The sequence below is a fragment of the Papio anubis genome, chromosome 7 (genome assembly GCF_008728515.1).
Source record: "Papio anubis isolate 15944 chromosome 7, Panubis1.0, whole genome shotgun sequence".
Lineage (NCBI taxonomy): Eukaryota > Metazoa > Chordata > Mammalia > Primates > Cercopithecidae > Papio > Papio anubis.
The window spans coordinates 141,800,276-141,813,099 of record NC_044982.1 but is presented as its reverse complement, the minus strand read 5'-3'; the positions used below and the strand labels follow the sequence as shown (position 1 = coordinate 141,813,099).

Here is a 12,824-nt window from a genome sequence, read left to right as displayed (position 1 = left end):
CCAGAGTTGGAGGAGGGACCTGGTGGGAGGTGATTGGGTCGTGGGGATGGGCGTCACCCTTGCTGTTCTTGTGATAGTGAATGAGTTTTCATGAGATCTGGTTGTTTAAAAGTGTGTAGCACCAAAAGCAATTACAACAAAAGCCAAAATTGACAAACGAGGTCTAATTAAGCTAAAGCACTTATGCACAGCAAAAGAAACTATCATCAGAGTAAACTGGCAACCTACAGAATGGGAGAAAATTTTTGCAATCTACTCATCTGACAAAGGTCTAATATCCAGAATCTACACAAGAAAACACAACCCATCAAAAAGTGGGTAAAGGATATGAACAGACACTTCTCAAAAGAAGATGGCCAACAAACATATGAGAAAAAAACTCATCATCACTAGTCGTTAGAGAAATGCAAATCAAAATCACAATGAGATACCATCTCATGCCAGTTAGAATGGTGATCACTAAAAAGTCAGGAAACAACAGTTGCTCACGAGGCTGTGGAGATATAGGAGATATAGGAATGCTTTTACACGCCATTGGTGGGCGTGTAAATTAGTTCAACCATTGTGGAAGACAGTGTGGCGATTCCTCAAGGATCTAGAACCAGAAATACCATTTGGCCCAGCTATCCCATTAATGAGCACATACTTAAAGGATTATAAATCATTCTACTGTAAAGACACATGCACACATATGTTTACTGCAGCACTATTTACAATAGCAAAATCTTGGAACCAATCCAAATGCCCATCAATGATAGACTGCATAAAGAAAATGTGGCACATATACACCATGGAATACAATGCAACCATAAAAAAGAATGAGTTCATGTCCTTTGCAGGGACATGGATGAAGCTGGAAGCCATCATTCTCAGCAAATGAACACAGGAACAGAAAACCAAACACTGCATGTTCTCACTCAAGGCAAAAACCAATCGAAAGACTTTTATTGTTCCTTTATTCCCTATCTAAGACAATGCTACTCTGTCTCACTCTGTCACTAAGTGATTGTTTCAAGGAAGCGGGAGATGGGTTCTGATCTCTCTTAACACTTCCACCAGCAAATACTGTGTGCATTTGGTCATATTGGTCATATTGCATCATAACTCTCTTAACCTCATGTAAGGCAATTTCAGTAGTGATATCTACACACAATTTTATTTCTTCAGTGGAACCACTAAGGAGCTAAGCACTAAGTTCGTCTCAGCTTTCTTTTCTTTTCTTTTCTTTTTTTTTTTTTGAGACAGAGTCTCACTGTGTCACCCAGGCCAGAGTGCAATGGCATGATCTCGGCTCACTGCAACCTCTACCTCCCAGGTTCAAGGGATTCTCCTGCCTCAGTCTCCTGAGTAGCTGAGATTACATGTGTGCACCACCACACTCAGCTATTTTTTGTATTTTTAGTAGGGGTGGGGTTTTGCCATGTTGGCCAGGCTGGTCTCAAATTCCTGACCTCAAGTGATCCGCCCATCTTTGCCTCCCAAAGTGCTGGGGTTACAGGTGTGAGCCACTGTGCCTGGCCTCCATCTCAGTTTTCTAACAGAATCATTAAATAGCAAGTAAGCATTAACGAAGAGGAGTGTGACTTCTTACATGTGTTCTGTAAACATTGCATGTACTCTTTCCATATTGTAATACAGACACACACACGGAGTCTGGGAAGGATCACACAAATCCTATCAAAAATTTCTTAATAATCATTATTTGTTAGCTCCATTGTCCTACTAAAAGAAAATGACAACAAATCATTACATGGTAGTAACAGAGAATTTGCCTCGGGTTTCCCATAACAATCTCCTCAAAAATTTAAAATATAGTTTTAAAAAATATATAGTAGCCGGGCGTGGTGGCTCACGCCTGTAATCCCAGCACTTTGGGAGGCCGAGGCAGGCGGATCACGAGGTCAGGAGATTGAGACCATCCTGGCTAACACGGTGAAACCCCGTCTCCACTAAAAATACAAAAAAATTAGCCGGGCGTGGTAGCGGCACCTGTAGTCCCAGCTACTCGGGAGGCTGAGGCAGGAGAATGGCGTGAACCTGGGAAGCGGAGCTTGCAGTGAGCCGAGATCGCGTCACTGCACTCCAGCCTGGGCATAGAGCAAGACTCTGTCTCAAAAAAAAAAAAAAAATATATATATATATATATATATATATATATATATATGTTAAAGAGCAAATAACACAAAATGACCCATAATCTCACTACCCACATAAACTCATTGACATTAAAAAAAATAAAGTAATATATTAATGGAAATTCAAATATTCCAATAGCTTTTTAGGAAATAAAAGGACACTACATTTAACGCATTGGTATACGATGTGACCCAATTTTAGAGAATGTGTGTGTGTGTGGAAAATGCATCTTTAGAATTGATGCATTATGTTATTTCTTTCCAGACATTTTTCTTTGTGTATTTTTAATATAGTTGATATATACATATGTAAAATGTATATGTGTTGCCCTTTTTCACTTAATATTATCATATAAACATTACATTAGTGCTTTTTAAAATTAATGATTATCTTTTTAATGTAACTTATTTAATTAAATAAGATTTAAATATTACATTGTAATTAGCTTAGCCATTTTCTTAGTTGTTTCCAGAGTTTGCTCTTATAATTAATATTTTTTCCCAAGTCAAACTGTATCCAGCTTTATTAAAGATACTCTTCATAAACAATTATGATATTTCAGGCAAGACATGGGCAGACAATTGTTAACAGTGTACAACAACATTCCAACTTCCTCCTTCAGTGGACCATCAAAATTAGAAAGCCACTATAAAAACCAATGAAATCTGACTAAAACACCAAAAGCAATGGCAACAAAAGCCAAAATAGACAAATGGGATCTAATTAAACTAAAGAGCTTCTGCATGGCAAAACAAACTACCATCAGAGTGAACAGGCAACCTACAGAATGGGAGAAAATTTTTGCAATCTACCCATCTGACAAAGGGCTAATATCCAGAATGTACAAAGAACTTAAACAAATTTACAAGAAAAAGACAAATCAAAAAGTGGGCAAAGGATATGAACAGACACTTCTCAAAAGAAGACATTTATGCAGCCAACAGACACATGGAAAAATGCCAACCATCAAATTCTCCTTCTCTCCAGAAACCAACTGGGTGTCCAACAATTCAACTCAATTCAATTCAGTTATGATACTAGCTACCTGGTGTTAGTATCAGATGGCACAGGTAAAAGGGCCTGGTCCCACAAGACTGCCCACAAGACTTCAGATGCCAATCACAAGTCTGAGCCTCCCATACTTCTGCCTTAATGGCTATAAACTGGGGGTTTCCACAACCCTTTCCTCAAGTTTCAATAATTTGCTAGAATGGCTTGTAGAACTCAGGAAATCATTATAGCGACATTTAGCAGTTTATTTATAAAGGATATTATAAAGGATACAGATGAACAGGCAGAGGACAAGGTGTGAAACAGGGGAGATGTGCAGAGCTCCAGTGCCCTCCCTGGGCACCCCACCCTCTTGGTATAACTGTAGCAGGTCCATTGCCCCATGTGCACAGCAAGTCAGTAGGCAGAGACACCAGGGTGCAGCAGAGAAAGAGGTTTAATTGTAGGGTCTCCGAACTAGGAGATGGGAGGAAACCTCAACTCCGTCTCCCCAAGTAATCTGGGGCTAGAGATTTTGTGGGCTTTTTTTTTTTCTTTTGCGATGGAGTTTTGCTTGTGTTGCCCAGGCTGGAGTTCAATGACGCCTTCTTGGCTCATTACAACCTCTCCCTCCCAGGTTCAAGTGATTCTCCCGCCTCAGCCTCCAGAGTAGCTGGGATTACAGACTCCCGCCACCATGCCCAGCTAATTTTTGTATTTTTAGTAGAGACAGGGGTTTCACCATGTTGGCCAGGCTGGTCTTGAACTCCTGACTTCAGGTGATCCACTCTCCTGGACCTCCTAAAGTTTACAGGCATGAGCAACTGTGCCTGGCCTGGGGCTAGAGAGTTTAAGGGTTTTGGAGTCGGGTGAAGTGTGAAGATCACTGACTGGTTGAAGAGTGCAGGGAAAAGTCTTAGGACAGAAAGATGAAGAAGCTGTATTCTCATGCTGATTCCATTTCTCTGTGGGGGTCTTCAAACTGGTTGGTGTCAGCTGTTTCACTGGAGTTTGGGATCTGAAAACATCTTAAGCAACCTTTAAACAAAAGCCATAAGATTCTAATGGCGGTGATCCTGTCTATAGGAATAATGGGGGTGCAAATGGACAGTATCTAGTGCTATTGACTTTCAGCAACAAGGAAGTGAGCCAAAGCGCAACCTGATTAAGGCTTAATTATAACGAAATTTCTGCACAGAACTCAGCATGAAATCCTTGTCAACCCCTGTGGGGATGGCTTCATCAGCTGCTCGATGTGTTTGCCAACTCAGAAGCTCTCTGAAGCCCTTTGTTTAGGGTTTTTATGGAGCTTCTATTACGTAGGCGTGATTGCTTAAACCACGGGCCATTGGTGATTTACTCAATCCAGCCTTTCTCTCCCTCCCTCAGGGGTGAGTAGGGCTGAAAGTTCCAATCCTCTATAATCACATGTTTGGTTCCTCTGGCAACCAGTGCCCATCCTGAAGCTATCTATGGGCTTCCAGCCACCAGTCATCTAATTAACATAATTCATGTACACTTGAAAAGAGCTTGTTGTAAATAACAAAAGATGCTCCTGTCACCTCGATTGCTCAGAAAATTCAAAGAGTTTTAGAAGCTCTGTGCCTGGAACCAGGGATAAAAACCAACTATTTTAACAAAAGATGCTCCTGTCACTCCTATCACTCAGGAAGTTACAAGAATTTTAGAATCTCTATACCAGAAACTGGGGCTGAAGACCAAATATGTATTTCTTATGATATCACAGTATCACAGTCCTTATCAGGCTGCCAGTGGAAAAGAGGTAGAAAGTTATCCAAAAGTCACATTTTCACGTAGGAGAGAAAAGGTTTTGCTAACACTTCACCCACAAGCTTCTTTATCAACAAAGTAACTCATCATTGAAACCTGTATGCTCTATTTATATTTTCAGTATACATTAGTTGGCCAAAACATAGGTATAAAAGTAAGGATAGCAACAAAAAGAGAAATCACTTCTGTACCAGAGAAGTTTAAATGGATATGCCTGGCAACCTACTGTAAACCAAAAATAAAATTATAAGCCTCCTCAACCATCTGAATGGACCCCTCTTCTTGGCCAAGGGCATTCCAAAGTTGACCTGAAAATTCCAGCCATAATGGGAAGTGGGTGTTGGACATGCCTCATTCTACCCTCCTCCCTTTTGGAATTACTGATAAAACGGACTCTTTAAGTCTGATAAGAAACATTTACAATCTATTCTCTCTGAAGCCTGCTACCTGGAGGCTTCACCTACATGATAAAGCCTTGGTCTGCACACCCCTTATCTTAACGCAGATATTTCTTTCTATTGATTCTAAGTCTTTAGACAATAACTAAACTCTTTCAGAGAAAGAAAATAAATAATTCAACAATATTAGAAAGGAAGTGAATGAATTCCTAATTTCAAGGGACCCATTGAGAACCCAGCATAGCAGGCAAAATAAAGATATACACCAAAGCACATTATTATAAAATTTCAGAACATTGGAGACAGAAAGAAGCTAATAGAGAGGAAAATAAAATCACTGGAAAGGGTAAAGAATCGGAATGACTTCTCAATAGCCACTCTGGTAGTAGAAGTCAATAAAGAAATGTTTTTTAAAACAAAAATGTTTTTAAGTTCCCTTTTATTTAGGTTGAAATAAGCTGTACAAAATTGATATTTCTGACCAAAAATAACAGCCATATTTTCTATCATATTTATAGATAAACCACAAAACATTTATTGTAGTCAGTTTTTCAGGTTTTGATTTTAATCTAGATAAGGAAGTAGACATAGTTATGAAAAAAGAAGAGACCAGACACATCAGCTGTCTGTAACCAGTGCTTCTGATTCTGTCTTGACCATGAAACTAAAGTGTTCCACATACACCTGATGAAAAGCTTATGACACAGGAAAACATCAGCTCGACAAAGGAATGCAAACAGCAACAAGCAGAAGGAGAACAATGATGCCAGGCTCTTCCATTCAAACTTGTTAATTTAGGGTCACTTGATAAAGATCAGACCTACAATGCCACCCTTGTTGGGTGAACTCACTGCTTCTCTCACTCTCTGGTAATTCCCATAACTGTGTGTTAAAGGGTTTTTTTGTTTTTGTTTTTGTTTGTTTTGTTTTGTTTTGTTTTTGAGACAGAGCCTTGCTCTGTCACGAGGCTGGAGGGCAGTGGTGCGATCTTGGCTCACTGCAGACTCTGTCTCCCAGGTTCACGTGATTCTCCTGCCTCAGCCTCCTGAGTAGCTGGGACTACAGGCATGTGCCACCACGCCCAGCTAATTTTTGTATTTTTAGCAGAGACTGCGTTTCACCATGTTGGCCAGGATGGTCTCAATCTCTTGACCTTGTGATCGACCTGCCTCGGTCTCCCAAAGTGCTGGGATTACAGGCGTGAGCCACCGCGCCCGGCCATGTTAAAGGTTTTTAACAGTATACTGAAAAGTCCTACTAGTGAAAGCTGTGTTGTAAGATTCACTGTGACATTTTATGAAACGTATTCATTCCTCTTATACCTACCCAAAATTTATTCCTTCAAAGTACTGATAACTAACGTAACTTCAAAGTACTGGATCCACAGTGATACTAAATGCTGTATCTGAAATGATTTTAAAACAATTCTACCAGTCTGGGCAACAGGGCAAAAATGTCTACAAAATATACAAAAATTAGCCAGGAACGGTGGCACGTGCCTGTAGTCCCAGCTACTCAGGAGGTTGAGGAGGAAGAATCGCTTGAACCTGGGAGATTGAGGCTGCAGTGAGCCCTGACTGTGCCATCTCAAAAAAAAAAAAAAAAAAAAAAAGGGATTCCAGAGTGCCAGCACCAGAGAGTATGCAGAAATGGAATTCCACGCTTGTACATCTTTCAAATTTTTCCTCCAAATATCAAGAGTTTGGGACCAGCCTGGCCAACATAGTGAAACTGTATCTCTACTAAAAATACAAAAAACTAGCTGGGCATGGTGGTGTGTGCCTGTAATCCCAGCTTCTGGGGAGGCTGAGGCAGGAGAATCACTTGAACCCAGGAGGTGGAGGCTGCAGTGAGATTATGCCACTGCACTCCAGACTGGGCAACAGAGACTCTGTCTCAAAACAAACAAAAAATAAAATAAAATAAAATAAACATCCTTTGAGGTATTTTTAATGATTTCTGAATCACCTGTAGGTAGTTCTTACTTGCTGTATAGAGTTTGATATGTGCATCTACAGTTAAATCCAGATCATGTCTTATATCAAAATTTATGCTAAGTAAAACCAAGTTATTTAACCTGTCAAAGTTTTCCTCAGCTATAATTTGAGATGCTTTTGTTTATTTCATAGTGTTCACTCTCAATCTTCATTATAGGAAGAATACACAGGACTTTCAACAATGTATACACATTAGGGAGTTTTATTGATGTCAGGCACATGGCTTCAAACATGCGGATGGACGCTCTGCTTCTTTCCCTCTGTGTTTCCACTTGATTCTCCAGCAGTGAAACTGGCTGAGAGCATGTTCCGATTGGCTCAGTCACTTCAGCTAAAGTCAGCTTAGTGTTTCTCCGATGTGTCGAATTTGAGCTGTCCCATGACACAAGGTGCCAGAGATCAGCATTTGTGAGATATGAGACGTTGTTCTGAGAATAAATCTTTGAGTTCCAGAGTAATGTGCTACACTGTTGGAACACACAGAGATTCCTTATAGTAACTCTCAGAGGTTCGTTGAGATTCTAGGTTACCTTGCTGAGCTCTGCAGAATTTCCCAGAGACTTTTATTTGAATATCAAGATCGGTTAACAAATTCATGCCTTCCTCAAATTCATGACAAGTTTTGTCATGAATACTTTTGTTACCAATACTTCATTAGTGATACGATACCACCATGAAGCTGCTGGCTGCAAAGAAAACATCAGAGATTTTCCCCCTAGAGATTTTTTTCCCGAAGCCTCTTGTAAGACAAGATATTTTTAAGAGCAATTATAAAAATAAAATCAAGGCTGAGAGTGATGGCTCTCACCTGAATCCCAGCACTTTGGGAGGCCAACGTGGGAGGATCACTTGAGCCCAGGGGTTTGAGAGCAGCCTGGCCAATCATAGTGAGACCCTGTCTCTATTAATAAAAAAAAAAAAAAATTAAAATATATGAATGCACTGCAGAGTACGAATGCTTAGCCAGCTGTACAGTTATGTCATCTGAGACTTGTGTCACCATTTATATCTCTAAATATAAAACAAACGCTGGCAGGAGATCCAGTAACATTTCAAAAGCATCATGCCTATCTGTCCATTGAGAATAACAAATTACCTTCAGTTCATTATTCCTTTCTTTGTTGTTCTGAGAAAGGACAGAAATTACATAGTCAAGTTCTAAAAGCAGTTGTGGTGAAGGATGAATAACAAACTTCCTCAATCCTTCATAATACAACAGATATCCCCATAATAGGCACTGATTTTGCCAACCACATATTTAATTTTTAATTTTTTAATTTTAATTTTTTTTATTTTTTGAGACAGAGTCTCCATCTGTTGCCCAGGCTAGAGTGCAGAGGCACAATCTTGGTTTACTGCAACCTCCGCCTCCCGAGTTCAAGCAATTCTCCTGTCTCAGCCTCCCCGGTAGCTGGGATTACAAGTGCTTGCCACCACACCCAGCTAATTTTTGTGTTTTCACACCCAGTGGGGTTTCACCATGTTCACCAGGCTGGTCTCGAACTTCTGACCTCAAGTGATCCTCCCACCTTGGCCTCCCAAAGTGTGGGATTACAGGCATAAGCCACCATGCCTGGCCTGCCAACCACATATTCAAGACACGGGAAGAGCAGAATGTGTAGATAGTTTGGGGATATTTCAGTTAAAGTCTTGAAGCAGCAACCTCCATTTCTGAAGAAAATCTATTGGCCATAACGTACACCTGGCCACAACAGTACTCCACATTTAGCCCTGCTTCTGGATTTTTGTAGTGTGAGATCACACAACCAAAATGGCTGCATCAGCTTCACGAGGAAGAAGCTCACATATTTCTCTGTCAGGTAAGAGACTCATCAATAAACCTCACCGTCCCGAGCTGGTGTTCTTTCTCTGCTACATCCACCACAGCATCAGTGATCACCGAAAAGAAGTATGAGTCCCTTACTTCCTGGGGCTTTCTTCCCAAAGGCAGCTCTCACAGATCTCTAGCAGCTGTTCCTGATGTTTTCCAACAGAACAGCTGGAAAGATGCTGTTGCCTCAAAGGGCTTTCTCAGGACCTCGTCACCAGAATTTATCTGGTACCTTAGCAATGTTTGAAAGATATCAGGAGTAAAGAGACCTTCCCAGATTTAATCAGACTCATGTCCATCCAGAGGTAGGTTTTGTTTTCTCAAGAGAATAAACATTTAAATAAAGATTTTGGGTATTATTTGTTTTTCTTCTCTTCAAGGGTTAAAAGTAAAATGTTTTCACCTTGTTCCTCACTCTCTTTTACTGCATTGAGCTTCTGAGTCTTGCTGTCATGGGTTTATGTTTTTGTTCCTGTTCAGAAGTTTTATCAATATTTTTTGTTTTAATTTTGTTTCAGTGTCCTGATTTCATCTTCATTTAATTCTTTTTGATTGACTACTACACTGGAGTGTTTGTTTATTCATCTGAGTGAGATATTAAAAGTTCCTTTAAATAGATGACATTTACAAGGCATAAATTGGCTTCTCTGACCACCCTCACCCTTCAACTGTCAGCATATCCTCCTCATTCTTCTTGGATGCAGGACAAGAGTTCAGGTACGAGCTATAATACAGGTGGGCTGTCTGCTGGGGTGTGCCTGGTCCGGCCTCCTTGGGCTGAGCTGGTATGCAAGTCAGACTCGGCTGGGGTGGGCCAAGTGGGTGGGGTGCCTCCAGCAGCAGGTAGCATGGCCAAGGGAGGTCCAGGCTGGGGAGTGGTACGTCGCTGGCTGGAGATCCCGGCTGCCAAAGTGACCAAGAAAAAAGTATTGTGTCAATATCATCTGGAGGTAAGAAAATATTACACATTCACAGACACATAAAAGTATATCCAAACCCAGATAGAGAGCTTACAGTTTTAATTTTAAAATTTTAGCCAATGCTATATTTCATCCAAGCAGAAATACAAAAACCTCTGAAGCAGTTCTCCCCCAATTAAGTACAAATTCTTAATAGATTTAATTCAAAAAATACAAAATAGACCAACAGGAAAAAAGGAACAAACTGCTGTTTTTCACCTTCAGAGACAAGATTTCTATAAACCATTTAATTAGTTTATAAAGACCACCAAAATATAAAAATAAAAAATAAAAAGCATAACTTGTTTTTGAAAAAATGCATAAATATTTTCAATTGAATTATTTGACTCCAACTTTCTTTTCTGAGATTTTTAGCCTTCTTTGTGTGCTCTTAGAGTTTTAGTCAGTCCCTGTTCTAGTTATCTACTGCTGCAAAACAAACCACACCTCTATACCTAGCAACATGAAAACAACAATTTTATTATCCTAGTGGAATTCAGATAGAGCATGGTGCGGATGTTTTGTCTCTTCTCCATGATGTCCGGGGCCTCAGCTGGGACGACTCAAATGCTGAGGGGTGACTTGAAAGGCTGGAAATGGAACCACCTGGAGGCTTCTTCACTCACAGATCCAGTGCCTAGGCTGGAATGACACGAAGGCTGGGCTCAGTTGCGGCTGCTGACCACAGAACTTACATATGGCCTCTCTCTATGGCTTGAGATTCCTGCAGAATGGTGGTCAAGCTCCAAGAGGGAGCTTCCCAAGAGTGAAGGTTCCCAGAGATCCAGGCAAAAGCTGCATGGCCTTCTATAGCCTAGTCTCAGAAGTCACAAAGCATCTCTTCTTCCATATTCTGTTGCAGGGATCAGCAAACTATGGCCCAATGCCAAATCCATCTGCGATGTCTTCTTTCAAGATAAAGTTTTGGCTGGGTGCGATGGCTCATGCCTGTAATCCCAGCACTTTGGGAGGCTGAGGCAGGGAGATCACAAGGTCAGGAGTTCAAGACCAGCCTGGCCAACATGGTGAAACCCTGTCTCTACCAAAAATACAAAAATTAGCTAGGCATGGTGGCTTGTGCCTGTGATCCCAGCTACTCAGGAGGCTGAGGCAGGAGAATCACTTGAACGTGGGAGGCGGAGGTTGCAGTGAGCCGGGATTATACCACTGCACTTTAGCCTGGGCAACACAGTGAGACTCTATCTCAAAAACAAAAAATAACAATAAAATTTTAAAATGAAGTTTTATGGGAACATAGTCATGTTTAATCATTTATGTACTTTCACACTACAGTTCACACTACAATGGCAGAGTGAGTTAGTTGCAATAGAGATCGTATAGTTTGCAGTCTAAAATGTTTGCTGTCTTGCTCTTTACAGAAATAGTTTGCAGATCCCTGCTCTATTGCTTAAAGCAATCTCAAGCCTGCTCAGTGCCAAGGGACAGGAATAGACCCCACCCTTGGTGGGAGGTGTGTCAAAAAAGGTGCAGTCATTTAAAAAAAAAAAAAAAAAGAATCACCACAATTCCTGTTTGCCTAGTATTTTTATTCTCATTTGGTTTTTTAATTTTGTAAGCTACTTATAAGAGCTCTTCTAACTATTTGAATGTATGCTAAAGTCATTTCGGTTAAGAGAAAGTTAAAAAATGGAAGTCAGTGATGTTATTTCAAGTTACAGTCTTTTGAAACTTCCCAATGTCAGCTCCTTTAGGTAAATATTTGGGTAATAATTCTTCCAAAGAAAGGTTAGGAAGGTTAATTTTTGTTCAGAGTTAAAGGACAAAGAAGACCTTTATTTTAGTTCCTTAAAAAAAAAAAAAGAAAGAAAGAAAGGGCTGAGCATGGTGGCTCACGCTTGTAATCCCAGCACTTTGGGAGGCCGAGGTGGGCAGATCACAAGGTCAGGAGTTTGAGACCAGCCTGACCAACATGGTGAAACCCTGTCTCTACTAAAAATAGAAAATTAGCTGGTCATGGTGGCATGTTCCTGTAATCCCAGCTACTCGGGAGACTGAGGCAGGAGAATCACTTAAACCCGGGAGGTGGAGGTTGCAGTGAGCTGAGATTGAGCCACTGCACTTCAGCCTGGGTGACAGAGCGAGACTCCATCTCAAAACAAAACAAAGGTAAATGGTAAACACTTGTTGAAACAGTTAAGTCTCTCACTTGGTCAACAAGTTTCAGGTTATATAAATCATTCCCTATTGATGAATATTTTTATTTAAACATGCTATATTGGTACTATTTTAATTAAACTGTACAGTGAAGGAGTTGAGTAGGCAGTGGTTTTTAACCCTGGTTACATATTTAAATCATGGGAGCCAAGACCCCTATCCTAGATAATCAAATAGGACCTCTGGAGATGGGGCCACCACAGATTTTAAAACCTCCTCAAATGATTTTAATATTCAGCCAGGGCAGAGAAATATGTGACTAGGTGACTGTAGGCTCTTTCCAGAGGGTAAATTCTGTGAATGTAAGGGGGATGTGAAAATGGGAAGTTTTCCCAGTATATTTGCTGCTTATACTACTAAGAAAATTATTTGGAATGACTGTTTGTATGTTTTTACCATGTATGATTAATATGGTAACCAACATGACTTCAACATCTCATGGTCATTTGAACTACCTGAGTTAGCCAGAACCTAAGTCAAATGTTTCGATTTTCACATATCTTTTGACCTACAAATTATTTCTGTCATTCTATACTACACGTTTACT

The 12,824-nt window shown here is 40.4% G+C and overlaps 1 long non-coding RNA gene across 1 annotated transcript in view; it reads left to right on the top strand.

Moving 5' to 3' along the window:
- The window catches only part of LOC103885798, a 39,696-nt gene that overhangs the window by 15,518 nt on the left and 11,354 nt on the right, over positions 1-12,824 (top strand). The window contains exon 3 of the long non-coding RNA XR_649083.3: positions 9,662-9,860. This is a non-coding gene — a long non-coding RNA (uncharacterized LOC103885798). The remainder of the gene's footprint in view (positions 1-9,661; positions 9,861-12,824) is intronic.